The following is a 19,682-nucleotide window of genomic DNA, read 5'->3' on the forward strand; positions in this document are numbered from 1 at the left end:
GTTGTCAGTTTGAAGTTTACATTGTCTGCAAACAGAATAGCTACACGTGCTTTTTTCTGGGTTCCTGTTGCATGGAGGATTGTATACTTCATCCTTTGACTTTTAGTCTATGGATTTTCTTTTGAGTGAAATGTGTTTCCTGTATACAGCATATCATTGGATTTTGTTTTTTAATCCACTCTGCCAGTCTGTTTCTTTTGACTGGAGAATTGAGGCCATTTACATTGATAGTTATAACCTATATGTGTTGATTTATCATTGTCATGTTATTTACTTGCTTTGGTGTGCTACTTTTTCTACTTGTTTACTTGCTTGCTCTTCTTGAATTTTCATTTTTACTGTTGTTCTTGAAATTGTGGTCAGATTTTTCTCTGTCTAGAATATCTTTTAGTACCCTTTGTAATGCTGGCTTGGCACTCATGAAGTCCTTCAACTGTTCTTTGTTGTGAAAATAGCTTATTTCTCCCTTGAATTTGAGGGATAGTTTGGCAGGGTACATCAGTCTTGGTTGGAAGCTGTTTTGTCTCAGGACCTGTAATACTTCACTCCAAGCTCTTCTCAATTGGATGGTTTGTGTTGAGAAGTCTGCCGTGATTCTGATGGGCTTTCCTTTATAGGTAATCTGACTCTTTTCTCTAGCAGCTTTTAATATTCTGTTCTTTTGCTGGAGATCTGGGAACATAACTTTTATATGTCTGGGTGCAGTTTTGTTTTGGTTGTGGTTGACTGGAGTTCTATATGCCTCATTTTCCTGTAGATCAGATTCTGTTCCCATCCTTGAGAAATTTTCTGCTATTATTTCTGCAAATGTTCTTATGTCATTTGTGTTGCCTCCTGCTGTTTCATTGACTCCTATAAGTCATACATTATTCCCCTTTGCCTCCTCTTGCAGCTGTTTAATTGACTTTTCCTAGATCCTTGTTAATTTTCTGAGATCCTTTCTTTCATGGTTGCTAGCTGCCATGTTGCCTTCAAAATCTGAGATTCTATCCAGCTTCATTCAAGCTGTTTTGGTAGCTTTCAGTGGAAGCTTTGTTTTCCTGGAAGTCTCTTTGAATCTGGTTCATGTGTTCTAAATCCTTTCTATATTTTTCATTTAGTGCTTCTGTCCATTGCCTTTGTTCTTCTGTTTTCTTATATGTTTCTTCTTCAGACGTTCTGAGCAGTTCTTTCCTTATTATTGTCATTTCATTTTTTGCCTGAGAGATATTTCTGATCTCATCTCTTCTATGGCCTTATGGAGTTGTTTCTTTACTTCCATTGTAATCATTTCAGGTATTTCAGGCATGTGTTTACCAAGTTCTCCTATGTTGATGTCTGCTGGACTTGTTCTGAGTGGGGTGGAATTCTGGGATTGTGTTTTAGTCCTTCATTTTGTCATGTTTGATACCCGATGCAGAAAGCTCAGTTTCCCTCTTCAGTTGGCTACACAGCAAAGGCTGCTAGTGTCTCTAGTTTTCCTGTTGCTCATGTTTTCTCCTCAGTGTCTGCTGAGATGCACTACTTAGTCTTGGGTTTTCCGTAATTTGCTGAAGTGTGTCTAGTTATTGCATGTCTCAGACGTGGGCATTGGTGTCAGCTAATGGCAGACCATCTGATCCAGCACCCTCTTGCAGTTCAGTGCATGTGCACAGCTCAGATTCGGGTTGCACTGGTGTGACAATCCCGGTCCGGTTGACCTATGTCCCCAGGTAGTTCAGGGTACAGGCAAAACCTAGACATGAACTGCAGGCTCAACACTTTGTGAACCACCTTATTCTGTGTCTCCAGTCAGTTCAGGATGCATACAGGAACCAGATGCAGGCCAGATGGACAGCAATCACAGACTGCCCATTCCTGTGACCCCCTAGGGGGTCTGGGCACAAGTAAGCAATAGACTTGAACCACTGGACCAGCAGCTCTTGGAGCACTCACTCACTCAGCACAGGACACACTCAAGGAGGGGCTGCACGTGCACCCCAGTGAGAGTAGTCCGTGGGTCTTCTGAGTGAGGACCTCCTGTCTGGCTCTCTCCATGAGTTTCAGCTGGGAACCGTGGCAGTGGGAGTAAAGCATGGACTCCAACTGTGAGACCAGCAGCTTTTGGAGCACTCACTCACTCAGCACAGGGCACGTGCAGGGAGGGGCCACATGCACACCCCAGCTAGAGGAGTACCCAGGGCTTTTGAGTGAGGACCTCCTGTCTGCTGTGGGTGCATGGAGGGCAGAGACTCAGTCTGTAATGGCAACAGGGTCCTGGGTTGCCTGCTCTGCTCCCAGGAAGTAGATGGGAAATACCTGGCTCTCTCCATAAGTTTCAGCTGGGAACCATGGTGGTGGGAGTCTCTGTGAAGAGGTTTTAAATGGTATTTGTACTATCTCTAGCTTTCTCACTGAGTCCAATCAATCTCATGTCATTCATTGTTTTTGCTTCATCTTGTAGCTGTTGGAATGATTTTTGTTGGTCCCTTGTTATTTTAATGATATCTTTCTTTTCCTGGTCACTAGTCACATTCCCATCTTCTATGTCTGATACACTATCCTCACCTTCAATCTCTTTCAATATTTTCAGTGGAGTTTTTAATTTCCTGGATTTCAGTTTGGATCTATTTCATTGATTTAGTTTTTTGTTAGCATTGGGCATTCATGGTTTCCATTATTTTACTAACATCCTCTATTTCCTAACCTGTGTCTGTTTTAATGGCTTTCATTTTGATTATCATTTCTTTTTGTACTTTAGATAATGTTTTTCTATGCCCTCTTCCATTTGTGTTTTCCCTTCTGCTGCTATCATTTCCGAAAGTTCCAGTGGTTCGCTTCTTATTTCATCTATCTCTTTGTGTTCTCAATTTGTCCCGGGGGTAGAGGGGGACAGATTGCAGGCATTTGCAGTTGCATTTTGCATCTTTCTCTTGTAATATTCTATCTCTTATTTTACTTTGTTTTTTGTCTTGGTGCTTGTACATTTCTTATGCTAGAGAACTTTATCCCTGGTGTCAAGGAGTTCCTAGGTGATGTCTGTTTCTCAAGGATATCTTCTAGATATAGGAGGTTTGAGATGGGAATTCCTCACTCAGAAGGCCCAAGGACTGCTCTCGCTGGGGTTTGCATGTGGGCCCTGCATGCACATGCTCTGTGCCAAGTGAGCAGGTGCCCCATGAGCTGCTGGTACTGTGGTTTGAGCCTGTGCTTTACTTGAGCCCCAACTCCCTAGAGGTCACAGCATGGGTAGTCTGTGATTGCTGTTTGAGTGGCCTGGGTCTGGCTCCTGTGTGCATTCTGAACTGACTGAAAAAGCAGAATGAGGCAGGCTGTGATCCGCTGCTACCACAGTTCCCAGCTGAAAGCCATGGAGAGAGCCAGGTATTTCCTATCTACTTCCTGGGGGCAGAGTGGGAAACCCAGGACCCAGCCACCATTACAGTCTGTCTCTGCCCTCTGTGCACCTGCAGCATGCAGGAGTTCCTCACTCAGAAGGCCTGGGGACTGCTATCACTGAGGTTTGCATGTAGGCCCTCCCTGCATGTGCCCTGCGCCGAGTGAGCAGGTGCTCCAAGAGCTGCTCGTACCATGGTTTGAGTCTGTGCTTTACTTGTGCCACAACCTCCTGGAGGGCACAGACATGGACAGTCTGTGATTGCTGTTGGTGTGGCCAGCAGCTGTCTCTTGTACGCATCCTGAACTGACTGGAGACACAGAATAAGGTGGTTCACAAAGTGTTGAGCCTGCAGTTCGTATCCGGGTTTTGCCTGTACCCTGAACTGCCTGGGGACACAGGTCAACGGGACCACGATCGTGCCACCAGTGCAACCCAAGTCTGCACCATAAAAGTGCCCTGAGCTGCAAGGGGACACTGGATCAGATGGTCTGCCATTAGCTGACACCAATGCCTGTGTCTGAGACCTGCAATAACTAGATACACTTCAGCAAATTACGGAAAATCCAAGACTAAGTAGTGCATGTCAGCAGACACTGAGGAGAAAACCTGAGCAACAGGAAAACTAGAGACACTAGTGGCCTTTGCTGTGCAGCCACTGAAGAGGGAAACTGAGCTTTCTGCATCGGGTATCAAACATGACAAAACGAAGGACTACAACATAATCCCAGAACTCCACCCCACTCAGAACAAGTCCAAGAGACATCAACATAGGAGAACTTGGTAAACACATGCCTGAAATACCTGAAATGATTACAATGGAAGTAAAGAAACAACTCCATAAGGCCATAGAAGAGATCAGGTCAGAAATAATCTCTCAGGTAAAAAATGAAATGACAATAATAATGAAAGAACTGCTCAGAATGCCTGAAGACGAAACATAAGAAAATAGAAGAACATAGACAATGGATGAAAATGTTAAATGAAAAATATAGAAAGGATTTAAACACATGACCAAATTCGAAGAGATTTCCAGGAAATCAATGCTTCTATTGAAAGCTGCCAAAACCTTTTGAATAAAGCTGAAGATAGTGTTTCAGATTTTGAAGACAGCATGGCAGCTAGCAACCGTGAAAGAAAGGATCTCTTAAAATTAACAAGGATCTAGGAAAAATCAATTCAACAGCTGCAAGAGGAGGCAAAGAGGAATAATGTACGACTAATAGGAGTCAATGAAACAGCAGGAGGCAACACAAATGACATAAGAAGAATATTTGCAGAAATAATAGCAGAAAATTTCTCAAGGATAGGAACAGAATCTGATCTACAGGAAAATGAGGCATATAGAACTCCAGTCAACCACAACCAAAACAAAACTGCACCCAGACATATAAAAGTTATGTTCCCAGATCTCCAGCAAAAGAACAGAATATTAAAAGCTGCTAGAGAAAAGAGTCAGATTACCTATAAAGGAAAACCCAGCAGAATCACGGCAGACTTCTCAACACAAACCATCCAATTGAGAAGAGCTTGGAGTGAAGTATTACAGGTCCTGAGACAAAACAGCTTCCAACCAAGACTGATGTACCCTGCCAAACTATCCCTCAAATTCAATGGAGAAATAAACTATATTCTTGACACAGAACAACTGAAGAACTTCATGAGTGCCAAACCATCATTGCAAAGAGTAGTAAAAGGTATTTTAGACAAGAAAAAAAAAATGACTGCAATTTCAAGAACAACAATAGAAAGGAACCATCAAGAAGAGCAAGCAAGTGAACAGATAGAAAAAGTAGGAAACCAATGCAAGTAAATAACATGACAATGATAAATGAACACATTTTGGTTAAAACCATAAATGTAAATGGCCTCAATTCATCAGTCAAAAGAAACAGACTGGCAGAGTGGATTAAAAAACAGTATTCTATGATATGCTGTGTACAGGAAACACGTTTTACTCAAAAGGAAATCCATAGACAAAGGCAAAGGATGGAAAACAATCCTCCATGCAGCAGGAACCAGGAAAAAAGCAGGTGTAGCTATTCTGTTTGCAGACAATGTAAACTTCAAACTGACAACAATCAAAAGAGATAAAGAAGGTCACTACATACTAGTCAAGAGAGTACTGCAAGAGGATGAAATAACAATCATAAACATATATGCACCAAATATCAGAGCACCAAACTATATGAGACAATTCTTAATAGGCATGAAAACTCATATAATTAATAACACTATTGTAACAGGGGACCTGAACATCCCATTGACACAAAGAGATAGGTCAACTGGACAAAAAATCAGGAAGGAAATAACACATCTGAACCAAAGTTGCAAACAAATGGACTTAGTAGATGTATATGTGCATACACAATAGTTAGCATAGTTGAACTCCTGTCTTCTATTTCTTTGCTGAAAGAAACAGTTAATGATTCCTTGATTGACCAATATTGCATGTCTCTATTTGTTTTCCTGAGAAACCACTTTGAAGATATCAATATGTAATACAACATGCATTGTTAATTTCCTACCACTTTGTTTGTAACTCTGTACTGTTTGTATTGTCTTTTGCTCTTTTTTTTGGGGGGGGGGGTACCAGGAATCAAACTCAGGACCTTGTGCTTGCCAGGCAGGCACTTATACCACTCAGCTATATCCCTGGCTCTTTTGCTATTTTGTAAATGGTTGTCTGTTTGTTAATGTTTTCCTTCATTTATTTTTAAAATAAAAAAAATATGTTCTTGGTTTTTGTGTCTATCCCAAAAACCTACTTTCCTAATATATTAAGAATGTGGGGTTCCTATGGTTTTGACTCAAGTTCTGTTCTTTTGGTACTGGACTATGGTGATGGTTATGACCTCCTGCAACCTCAGTGCTGTCATACAGGGGAGAAGAAAGTGATTATAACAGGTACAGCATCCTGGTTAAAGTAGTACAGTTGGCAATAACAATAGACTAGAGCACAGTCTGGCTACTGACAAACTGTGGTAACTATTAGCCTGATATCTTCAACTGTAGGAGCAAGGTCTATTGTCATATAATATGATCCATCTTATACCAGGAACGTGTATACAATGTTTTTTGCACTTAGTAGAGTGATTTTACCGTCATGGGGAGGTTTAGGAAGGGTAGACATTGCACGGAAAGGTGTACGGGGTTAAATATAGTAGTGGCAAACTTGGTGTACATAAAATGATCATCCAAGTTTTGGGTGATTGTAGATACAAGAGGGAAGGAATTGAATTAGCAAGCCTAGGAGTACTGAAGTGATCCAGAAAGGGAAGAGACAATGTTTACCAACATGAAAGTCTCATAAAATCAAGTGAGATAGTTGATGAGAGAGAGGAATTGGATGAGTGGAACAATACAAAGGGGAAAGTTTAGCAATATAAATCATATGTGAGAGGAAAAATAAGATAGAAAAGAGAAGGAAAAGAAAAAAGAGAAAGAAAAAATAGAAAGAAAATACAATGAACAAAAATAATCACCCACAGAGAAAAAATAACAAATATACAGAAAAAGCAAAACAAAACAGGGCTAAACAGAACAGAGAGAAAGAGAAAGGGAAAAACAAAAACAAACAACAGTTACAAAAATAAAATAAAAATTAACAGCAAAACAAAGCACACTAACCCAGCAGACTACTAAGGGAGAAACCCATCAGACAGAAAAATAAAAGTAGTGAGATTCCTCTAGTGTCTACAGTTCTTTGGTAAGTCCAAGTGTGATTCCAGAATGTGTACTTTGGCCAAAACTACAGGTGAATTTAAGCTGGGTTTGGGTCTGATCTTTGTCTCTGGATTTGAGGTTGGGATTAGTTTTCTGTGGCTGTATTTCTCCCTAGACCTTCAAAAAAGAAGAAAGACAAGAAAGGAAAAAAATAGGGAAAAGAAAAGAAGTTGGCACCACCCGCCCACTTCTATTCTACGTGTCCTTGTCCTCAAGCACAAAGCTGGTTCACCTACTTAGCACCTGCTGGCTTGTATTGTTAGTGCTGCTTCAGACTTTTCTGTGCCACTGATCTGCCTATCCATCATGTGCACTCTAGCCAGGGTCCTACTGTGTTGCTGGCTTTCCCATGGTTTCTGGTCCCTGAGTCCTGTAAATTGAGGGAGCAAGAGCCTGTCTCAGACCTCTTCCTGCCAGTTGCCACAGCTCCCTCAACTGCACTTTTATTGCCTGCCTTCTTCCTTCTTCATCAGCAGCAACAACTGTATGCCATGTCCTGTCTTGTGAAGTCACTAAATAATTATTGGCACTTCTTATAGACCTCAAATTATGATCTGACTTATGTCTTTGTGTTTTATATATTTTCTTTTATGATTTATTAGGCCTTAAACTTTATGAGGATAAAATTCACATCTGCTTCTTATTTTTATATGTCTTGTAATATTCAATACTGGGCTTAGAACTCATCCTCAGTAAGAACTGAGGGGAATCTCCGAATGGTTAACGAATGGAAATTCATTATCTCTGGCCTGGGTTACACCATAGTCATTTCTTCATTCTCTAGGTCCTTAGTCTCTACCCAATATTTTATTAGAGGGACAAGGATAAAGAGACAAACTTTGGAACCCCTAGTGAGCAAGGTACATTACAAACACCATCTAACCAAATTTTCAGCTTATCCCTTCCAGGCAAGCATTTGTTAAACCCTGTGTCCAGGGCCACACAGGTGGTAACAAGCAGAGTTGATGTGTTGACTTCTAGAAGCCATGCTGTTTTCATTACATGTTTTCAGTTTTGAATCAAGCCTTGTAACAATTTTTGCAACTTTTTTTGAGCCTTCAGGCTAACTCATTTTCTACTCTGATTCTATTAAATAGGATGGAGATATTTTAAAATATGTAGTTCTTAAACACACTGTGATTTTTTTCTTTCAAATACTGACAGAGATTTAAAGACTGAAACAGAGGTGCTCAGGGTGAATGTTTTTGGTTTTTGGTAGATCACTTCTGAATGAGGACATAGCTGTTCTGAAATGACCTTCAGAATCAATGTGAAAATGGGTTTGATTTACACAAAATTCACCCCAGCAACCCTACGGAGTGAGCATAACCTAAGGAAAATTCTTCTTTGGGGGTCCATGGCCACAAACAGAAAGTCATGAACTCAATTTAATCTGGTGAGACACAGAACAGTATTTCTGAGGAAAAGAGAAAGGGCTTCACCATGGGCATCACCTCCAAAATCAGTATCTATCTTGGGAGTTAATGATTGAAATTAGCATTTGCTGAACAAATAGGAGTGAGGGAGACTTCAGGAGACTGTCAGGGAGGGAAGATTGGAAAAAGGCAGTGTTAGCTTATTGCCCTTGGCCAGGAAGTGCTGTTCCCTGATTTTAGTACCTGGCCACTTGTGGAGCTTGTTTCAGTGGAAACAAGCTCTACTTTGAATGCTGGCTGAGAAGGATATATTGTTTTTCTTGGGCCAAATTCAAATTTTGCACGTAAACCCTGCTTTGTTTGATGTGCAGGCTCTCGTGAGTTTGTCTGACTTCAGTTCTTATATAAACTGGCAACTCTCCTAACCATTAGGAGTTCTGAGCAATCCATCAGAAAATTTCCAGGCAGAATTAATGTCTTATTTCTCATCTACTTTTGGATAGTTTTCTGTAGCATTTAATAAAATGACCTCATAGTTAATTGCATATGATCTGATTCTGATTCATCTGATTCTCCATAAACACACATCTATTTGTGTGTGAAATATACATATGTCAAACATTTGAATGTGTGTGTATACTTGTTATGTGCATCAACAAATATTTGTTGAATTATAATGAATTTATGGAAACTAACTTGCATAGTCTAATTATAACTGACTCATATATGGCACTTGTCCAGAAACTCTTCTAAACCTTTTTCATATATTAATTCCTTTAATCCTTTTACCAGTTATATAAGGTTAATACTGTTATTTTCATCCTCCTTCTCTAAATAAAGAGCCATTGTCCAAATTTCCATTGATCCAACCCCAGAAGTCTGTCTCCTGAGTCCATCTTCTCTCTCTCAACTCTATGGCTGTTTCATACTACACCAGTAGAAGCTGTCATGTCTGAATATTCATGTCCCCACCTGGAATGATATGTTGGAATCCTAACCCCCACTGGGATGGTATTATGAAGGATTTTTAGGAGGTGATGAGATTATGAGGGCAGAGGCCCAGTGGACAGAGTTAGTGCCCTTTTACAAGAGAGCACAGAGAGCTAGCTACCATCTACCACTATGAAGATGCATAGAGAGGAATTGTCTATGAACAGACTTTGAATCTACTGATGTCTTGATCTTGAGCTTCCTATGTTATAGAACAGTGAGAAACAAATTTGTCTTGTTTATAAGCTACCCAGTTTATGGTATTTTTAATAGCAGCCTAATAGCAGGGAAGTTAACTACAGACAGGAAAAGTTTTTCTTTCAAATTTTATAATACCACCAACTACAGCAATATTACAAACAGACAACTACAGCAATATTATAAACATACAACCTCATAAACATACATATTTCATTCATTCATTCATTTGTCATTCAGTCAATATTTGTTGAGAGTTAATGTGTGATTGACATGATAAATACTTGTGTTAGGTGGTGCAGGTATGTGTGTGTTTAAGTATTAAGAGGGACATATGTTGCTTATTTGTCCTTGAGCTATAAACTGTTTATGCCAATCCCAAATTCTGTGCTGGGACTACCCCTAATTCTCTCATTCTCTGATATTTTAAGACAAAGAGAACTGAGGTGGAAGGGGAGAAAACTGAGTAACTAGTCTCATATACCACTTATACAATTCAGTGGTGTGATGAAGGTGCCACATCAACATTCCCTCTAGTTTAATCTGCTCACGCTTCCCCGTCCCCTGACAGAGAAGTGGTCACCTTCTGTGTGTCATCACTCATCCTTAACCACTGTTGACTGGACCAGGGAAAGGCAAATGATTCAAGGCGAGCAATTCTATACAAAGAGAGAGAAACAGACTATGTTAAATTTGCTATCTGGAAGTCACGCAGAGTTGAGCCCTGGGTGTTTGGTTGTGTCCTGACCTAAGGAAATAGCAAAGAGAGATATGTTGATGCCATGGAGAAGCAGAAATTAGAGAGATCAAATGACCTCTGAGAGACAAAGAGTAGTTCAAATGTCCAGTTTTCCAGTTCTAGCCCTGTGGAATCTATGTTAAATTCTTAAATTTTCTGTAATTTTGCTTGTTTGATTACCAGCCCCCACCAAAAAGAATAACAAAACTTCCAGTTACTTTTACTTAGCTTCAATGGATTTTTTTCCCTCTGACTCTTGACTTTAACAGACATTGACTCCTCATTTCTCTTTCAATGAGAAAACTTGGAAAATTTCCTCTATAGCCCCAGAATTATGAAGTTGGTTCCATGTTGCCATTGGCTCTGGATTTCATCAGACCTTCACTCCTCTACTATAAAAATATAGACCATCTCCTAATATCTTTATTTTCTCTTCATCCTTTAGCACTGTGTGGTGATATTTCACAGTAGCCCTGAAGAATGGAAAGAATGTCAAGGCTAAACTAAGATGACTCTTCTCAGTTACTGAGTACTGAGCAGGCCATCACAACTGCTCATTGGTTGTTGGAGTGTTGCTGTAGGAGGAATGCATCTCAATCTGCTCAGAGATAATGTTTAGAGTGGTTCCCCAAATCAATGCAAAACCTAACAATTAAAATAGATTTTAATGGGAGATTAAATAGAAGTCGTTTAAGAATCTGATGGTGTGTAGGTTTGGGAACTTTTCCTGCCATTTAGTTACCCATTGCTGCACAGAAAAACAGAAAAGTTGTAGGGGTTGCTTACTTCCAGGTTGTCCTTAATTTTCTCATCTTTAACACGGGGACCAGATACTGGAGTAGATAGTCTAAAAGGCCATTTCCAGCCTTGTAGTTTAATTGAGTGAAATCACAAGCATTAAAGCAAGTCTGCAGTGAAACTCTCCACAGGAAGGTATATTTACAGGATACCTGAGCTAAGGGACCTAAACAATGGGGTGTAGCTAACGTTTTGCATTGAGTGATGGGGGAATTTCAGTCTATGTTGTTAAAAAGTCTCTTTGCCATTTCCTGCAAGGATTTCCCAGCAAAATAAAATTTCTACTATAAGTTCAGCCAAAGCTAGGGACCTGCTAGGAGAAATTAAGACTAACAACATGGAGAGAAAGAAGTTTGAATTAAGTGAAACAATGAGTCTAAAGTTCTTAGTCTAGTGCTTTTCATGTTGAAGGTGTTTGGCACAGGCAAATTATTTTCTTCTTTCTTTATCTTCTCTTACATTTTTAGTTTTTCAAGATTCTTGGCTTGTTAAGGCTCATATAATCATATACCGCATGACTTACCTGTATCCCTAGGAAATTAAACTCATTGTGAGTTGAATCCATTAAACTAATTTTTAGTGCCAAGAATGGATAGTAGAAAAGGATAAAGGGAATTCCTTTGGGAAAGTAATTTAGTTACTATCAGAAGCAAGATTCCGTATACATAAATCCTTACTGACTGACCATGGAAATGGAAGGCAAACACAGATATTTTGAAGACAAGATGAAACTCTGGGTGGGTGAAAAGGAAGTGCAAGGTAGTCCAAGCTGGGATGAATTAAGGATATTTCTCACTTAATTAAGAGATAAGGTTATTGTAGTAGAATCAACTTCGAGTTCAGGAGGAAATACAATAATAGAAGGTAATTAAAAAGAATATCATGAGAACCAGTAAATCATGCAGAAAATATATAAATATCACTTTTTGCTTTTCAGAGAATAATTTATTTTTATGTGAGGGGTGGTAGTGCGATGGGACCAGCTTTGGAGCCAAAAGATAAAACTCAGTGAAGATACTGAGGAATGATACTACCTGTTTCCTTTACCTGGAAGCATCTAGATTTATGTCATTCAGGCTTCCATATTTTCGGCAAAACTACAAAGTGAATGGACCTTTCAGGGCATTGAGAATAACTTATTCACAGTCCTGGACTTGGTTTCTATGTCTGTTGTTTGCTGTCCTATTTAGCAGTGATATGTGGATAAAAACCACAAAACATCAATCCAACAAAAGTCGCTTCACTTTTCTATGACTAGAGTTTTACCTTCTTCAGGGTTTCATATTTGGACACTTATTTAATGCCTAAAATAACTTTAGAAGTTTGAAACTTGCTTCCTTATTTTAGATAAGGAAACTGAGGCTTTAGGTGATTTTCTCAAGTGACCTGGGAAAATACAAACTTAACATTTGCACAATGAAATTTGGTTCTCTTCTTCAGTACCTAGCTCTGTTGACTCAAGCTTCTCTTGGGTCTTGTACACAACCATGCTCTCATTTTCTGCTAACAGGCCAAGAAACTGTTTTCTGACAGCCTATTTCCATAATCATCTAACTTTAGAATGCAAAAGAATTACTGAACACACTTTTACAATTTCACATTTCTTAGTCTTATTCCCAAATCCAGGGAATCTGCATTTTGATACCAGTCCTAGGTGGTTCTGTTCTTGGTGACACATTGAAAACAGAGCTCACATCTTACCTACTTGATGGAATGTCAAACAGAGATTCAGATAATTTGCTTTTCTCTTGTGTTTTTGAACTCATGATTTAAAAAGTTTCAATGTTTTTTTTTCTGGAATTATGAATTTGCCTTTGAATTGTGCAACTTTTAAAATAACTTAATGTGATCAAAATTTTTCTTAGATTCATTTTGCTTTGGATGATCCTGTCAGATTTCATATGTGTAGTGACATAAGCCTATAAAATCTGTTTATGATTCTTCTAACTTGAACAGTTCTGAGCCTTCTGTAGTAATTGTCAAAAATTCAGTTACAAGATAATGATTTTCAGTTAGTGTTCCACCACCCAGTCTAGTAATTAAAGTAACCTCTTCGAGCCTTTTAGGTTGCTCATCTCTGTAATGACATGTACCTCATTGGATTGTAATGAAAATTGAGTAAGATAAGGTATGTTGACTTCATAAACTACAAACATTAAAGGAATGTCTCTTGACTTAGTTGCTATTAGTTTCAGACCAGTGTATTGCCACTGGCTTTTTTCTGAAGGGTAAGGTAGCTGAAATAAACCTGGGCTGTAAAAACTGGTATCAGCCAATGCACTGTCAGCATACACACAGCCCCACCCCAGGCCCCAGTGTGCACAAGTGCTATGAGTGTATTGCTTTAGGATAAATGAGAGAACAGACATCAGAGCTACTAGCCTGGCACCCATTCCCCAAAGCTGCCGTGAGGACAATGCCTGACCCTTAGGTACAGACCCTGTGGTATGATCCTGTCAAAGAGAATATGTACCCTGAGCTGCAAAGGGGAGCCTTGGGCATCAAGGTCAGTGTGGATAAACAAACACAGTAAAGACTGACGTTGCCCCAAGGTCTGCAGCTTTGGGAATGATAGATGGCTCTAGGAAGTACCATGTTCTAACTTGGGAATTGGATACTCGCCTCAGTGCAGCAAACAGTTGCCAACTTTGAAAAGCTCATTGGCAGAAGGATATTGTGAAGGTACTAAAGGGGAGAAATTATCAGCATGTGGGTCAACCTTGGGGATTCAGGGAAAAACTGTGGAGATATAGAGAAAGATGCATAGTGCTTGGCTGTGGAAGTTTCTCCAAGCTCAGGTCTAGACAGAATTTTCTCCTTATTCTTAATCTTCTTTCAAACAGATTTCTTCTTTAGGTTGATGGCACTTCCTTAGTGGAAGTCTGTTGTCTAAACTCCAAATAGTCTGTTCATTGCTGCCTTCATGACTCGGGGTACCTCTAATTCATGGTTTCCCAAAACAGCAACAACCAAACCTGCCATTTGGTCCTAATCTCGTATTTCTTGGATCAATTTATGATTCTACATCTATTCAGGTGGACCAATCAGTTTCTTTCTCCTTCTGTCATCATGTTAGTCAATCCATCAAGCCCTCTCAATTTATGCCTAAATATTCATGATTCAGACTGTATTTCTCCTTTCTGCCTCAATATGACAACTACATCTTTCATCTGAGCCACTCATTAGTATGCTCATTCACTTCCCTACATTCTCTCACCTTCCTTCATTTTATCTTCAAACAGCTTCCAGAGTGATCATTTAAAAAGACGAATCTTATTGTGTCATCCACTAGTAGCAAATCCCTCACTGATCCTGCATTGTTTTTGGCAGAAAGACTTCAGCCTCAGCAGGGCTGCTGTGGCCACACAGGCAGAGTCCATCTTGGTAGCAGTTTTTTTCCTTTGTTCTCTGCCTCCAGGTGTTTCCTTAGCTTATTGGAAGCTCTCAGCTCATTTTCCACCCAGGGGTTTCCATCTGTGTTTGCCAGTGGCAAGAGATTCTTTCTCCTCCATCGTCTTGTTAATTCATTGTTTACAGGCCAGAGAATGCAGTATTAAAACCAAACAAAAATGCTTTGCTCTATGCTACATTCCTTTAACACCTTGACTTTCCCAGCATGGCACTTAGAACACTGGCCTGTCTCTTCTTCTGAGGTGTGACTTCTTTTCGGGGAGGGACTGTGTTGATCTTGTTCACTTTTATGTCACCAGTGCCTAGCATAGATGACATAATTGTAGGTATTTTACAAATGGTAATTAAATAAATATGAAATTCTGACAATTTCTTTTTGAGTATGCCTCTAACCTATTTCACTAGCATTCTACCCAGTGACTTGTCAAGTCCATGTTAATGCGCCAACTCAACTCCCATGCCAGGCAGCTAAGACTGTTAACTAAATAGCACATTTCTTTGTTTCCTCTAAAAGTAATTACTGGTTGCTAAATATTCAAACATACATCGAAAAAGCAGCTCATTACATTATGTTAAGAAATAAATTACTATTGCTAATTGCTTCTAGTAGTTAATTACTTCTAATTATTAGTCTGAGTAATAAATTACTGCCTCTGATTATGTTGTGGAGCAGTTAGAGCATTCAAAAATGCAATTTTCGCAGTTGTTTACGTCAGAATGTGTTTATGGAATTATAGAGCCATAATTACCCCAAATAACTGGTAGCAAAGAATAATAAACATTTGATAAATTCCACTGAAATATGTCATTTCTTTGTCAGCTTATTTAGAAGATCAAGCATTAAAATGGAACAACCATGCTTGACTTTTCCAGTCTCTTCAGGGAGTAGCAATATGTTAAAATTGCGATTTTTGTTTTGTTTTGGTTGAATGAGAATAAATTAGAGTTTCTTTTGTTATTTAAAACAAGAAAAATAAGCAGCCCTCTAATAGTGCTAAAAATTAGGCTACACCATCAGCAAACAATTCATAGGATAAAATAAATTAGGGCTACTTCAGCATAAATTGTAAGACAGTAAAAACTCCACAAGTATGTTACTGAGTTATAATGCATACAACACACACAAGTCTTAACTGTATGGCTTTCAAACTTCCAAACCCCTACCTTGAATCTGTTATTTCATTTGCCAGGCTTGCCAGGCCAATGACAAAATTAATTAATCCATGGTAAGCTGGAGGCTGACTTTTTAAAAAAATACTCCTACTAGAGGTACTGGAGTGGGTGCTCCAAGAGCTGCATGGTTTGGGTTTGGGCCTTGCTTGTGCCTCAAGCTCCTGCAGGTCACAGACACAGGCAGTCTGTGATCACTATCGGTGCAGCCTATGTCTGGCTCCTCTGCACATCCTGAACTGACTAGAGATGAAGAATCAGGCGAGCTGTGACCCACTGACAGCATGTTTCCCAGCCAAATGCCACCAAGAGAACCAAGTACTTCCCATCTTCTTCTGGGGAAAGAGCTGGTGACCTATGACACTGCCACCATTACAGTCTGAGTCCCCACCCTCCATGTGCCTGGTGCAGACAGGATATCTTCACTCAGAAGGTCTGCAAACTGCTCTCACTGGGGTTCACATGTGGGCCCTCTCTGTGTGTGCCCAGTGCCCAGTGAGGTACTGGAGTGAGAACTCCATGAGCTGCTTACACTGAGGTTTGGGTTTGGGTCTTGCTTGCACCTTGACCTCCTAGAGGTCATAGACACAGGCAGTCTGTGATTGCTCTTGGCGTAGCCTGCCTCTGGCTCCTCTGCACATCCTGAACTGACTGGAGATGCAGAATCAGGCAGTCCACAAACTATTGACCCTGCAGTTTGTGTATAGATTTGCCTGTACCCTGAACTGCCTAGGGACACAGGTCTGCTGGTCAGGGATTGTGCCACCAGTGCAACCTGATTCTGGGTCATAGATGTGCCCTGAACTGCAAGGGGATGCTGGATTAGATGGACTGACATCAGCTGACATCATGGCCCATGACTGAGACCTGGGAGAGATAGATAAAGTTCACCATCTGCCGGAAAACCACAGACTAAGCAGTGCATCTCAGTGTACACTGAGGGGCAATCCTGAACACCAGGAAAACTAGAAACACTAGCGACATTTGCTGAGCTGTCAGAGAAGAGGGAAACTGAGCTTTCTGCATCTGGTATTAAACATGACAAGATGAAGGACTAAAACACAATCTCAGAACTCCACCACAAGGAGAACAAGTCCAGGAAATATTGGTAAACACATGCCTGAAATTGCAGAAATGATTGCAGTGGAAGTAAAGAAACAACTTCATCAAGCCATAGAAGAGAAGAGATCAGAAATAATCTCTCAGGCAAAAAATGAAATGACAACAATAATGAAAGAACTGCTCAGCACATCTAAAAAAGAAACACATAAGAAAACAGAAGAACATAGGCAATGGATGGAAATGTTAAATGAAAAATACAGAAATGAATTAGAATGCCTGAACCAGATTCAAAGAGACTTCCAGGAAATCAAAGCTTCCATTCAAAGCTGCCAAAACCACTTGAATGAAGCTGAAGATAGAATTTCAGATTTTGAAGACAGCATGACAGCTAGCAACTGTGAAATAAAGGATCTCTTAAAATCAACAAGGATATAGGAAAAATCAATTCAACGGCTACAAGACAAGGCAAAGAGGAATAATGTACGACTAACAGGAGTCAATGAAACAGCAGGAGGCAACACAAACAACATAAGAAGAATATCTGCAGAAATAAGAGCAGAAAATTTCCCAAATATGGATACAGAATCTGATCTACAGGAAAGTGACGCTTATAGAGCTCCAACCAGCCATAACCAAAGCAAAACTACACCCAGACATATAATAGTCAAGATCCAAGATCTCTAGCAAAAGAACAAAATATTAAAATCTGCTAGAGAAAAGAGACAGATTACCTATAAAGAAAAGCCCGTTAGAATCATGGCAGACTTCTCAACACAAACCATCCAATCCAGAAGAGCTTGGAGTAAAGTATTACAGGTCCTGAGACAAAACAGCTTCCAACCAAGACTGATATACCCTGCCAAACTATCCCTCAAATTCAATGGAGAAATAAACTATATTCTTGACACAGAGCAACTGAAGAACTTCATGAGTGCCAAACCATCATTGCAAAGAGTAGTAAAAGGTATTTTAGACAAAGAAAAATCTGACTACAATTTCAAGAACAACAATAGAAAGGAACCATCAAGAAAAGCAAGCAATTAAACAGATAGGAAAAGTAGGAAACCAACAGCAAGTAAAGAACATGCCAATGATAAGTCAACACATATCAGTTATAACCATAAATGTAAATGGTCTCAATTCACCAGTTAAAAGAAACAGACTGACAGAGTGGATTAAGAAACAAAATCCAATGACATGCTGTATATAGGAAACACATTTTACTCAAAAGGAAATCCATAGGCTGAAAGTCAAAAGATGCAAAACAATCCTCCATGTAACAGAAACCCAGAAAACAAAAGGTGTAGCTATTATGTTTGCAGATAATGTAAAGTTCAAACTGACAACAATCAAAAGAGATAAAGAAGATCATTACATACTTGTTAGGGGAAAACTGCAAGAGGAAGACATAACAACCATAAACATATATGCACCAAATATCAGAGCACCGAACTATATAAGACAAATCTTAACAGACATGAAAACCTATATAATTAATACCGCTATTGGAATAGGGGACCTAAATACCCCTTTGACACAAAGAGATAGGTCAACTGAACAAAAAATCAGCAAGGAAATAACAGATGTAAACCAAATAACAGATGTAAACCAATGAACAAATGGACTCAGTAGATGTATACAGACTGTTCCACCCGACAACATCAGAATACACATGTTTCTCAGCTGCACATGGGACTTTCTCTAAAATAGACCACATGTTAGCCCATAGAGTGTACCTACCAAAATGCAAAAGAATTGAAATTATCCCACGCATATTGTTTGACCACAGTGCACTGAAATTGGAAATTAATGGCAAAAGGAACTCCAAAAACTCCAAAAACACTTGGAAATTAACAACAACCTCCTGAACAACCAATGGGTCACAGAAGAAATTAAAGAGAAAATTTAAAAATACCTACAAACAAATGAAAATATAAATACAACTTACTGCAATCTATGGGATGCATTGAAAGCAGTCCTCAGAGGAAAATTTATAGCAGAGAACTCACACATAAAGAAAACAGAAAGAGAACAAATAAATAGCCTAATGCTGCACCTCAAACTTTTAGAAAAAACAAAACAAAACAAAACAAAACAAAACAACAACAACAACAAAAAAAAACAAAACAAGTCATGCCCAAAGCCCAAAGAAGGGAGGAGATTATAAAGATCTGGGTAAAAAGTAATGCAATTGAGACAAAGAAAACCCCACAAAAATAAATGAATCAAAGAGTTGGTTCTTTGAAAGAATAAATAAAATTGATAAACCCCTAGCCAACCTTGTCAAAAAAGGAAGGTACGAACTCAAATTCATGCAATGAGGAATGAAAAGGATGAAATTACTACAGGTTCTACAGAAATTCAGAAGATTATTAATACTTTCTTTGAAAACCTTTACTCCCATAGGATAGAAAACTCAGAAGAAATGGACAGATTCCTAGATATGTACGAATTACCAAGGTTGAGTCAAGAGGATATAAAAATTCTGAATGACCCAGTATTAACTAATGAGATTGAAACTGTGATTAAAACCTTACCAACAAAAAAAAATTGCAGGCCATGATAGATTCAGAGCAGAATTTTGCAAGATATTCAGAGAAGACTTAATACCAACACTCCTCAAGCTCTTCAATGAAATTGAATAGGAAGCAGTTCTCCCTACCTCATTTCTGGAGGCAAGCATTGTACTGACACCAAGACCAGTGAAAGACCCAACCAAGAAAGAGAACTACAGACCAATCTCCCTAATGAGTATAGATGCAAAGATACTCAATAAAATACTAGCAAAAAGAATGCAGCAAATCCTGAAGAAAATCATACACCATGACTAAGTCTGATTCATTTCAGGAATGCAGGG

The sequence above is a fragment of the Chinchilla lanigera genome, unplaced genomic scaffold (assembly GCF_000276665.1).
Source record: "Chinchilla lanigera isolate Chin_1 unplaced genomic scaffold, ChiLan1.0 scaffold00060, whole genome shotgun sequence".
NCBI classification, from domain to species: Eukaryota; Metazoa; Chordata; class Mammalia; order Rodentia; family Chinchillidae; genus Chinchilla; species Chinchilla lanigera.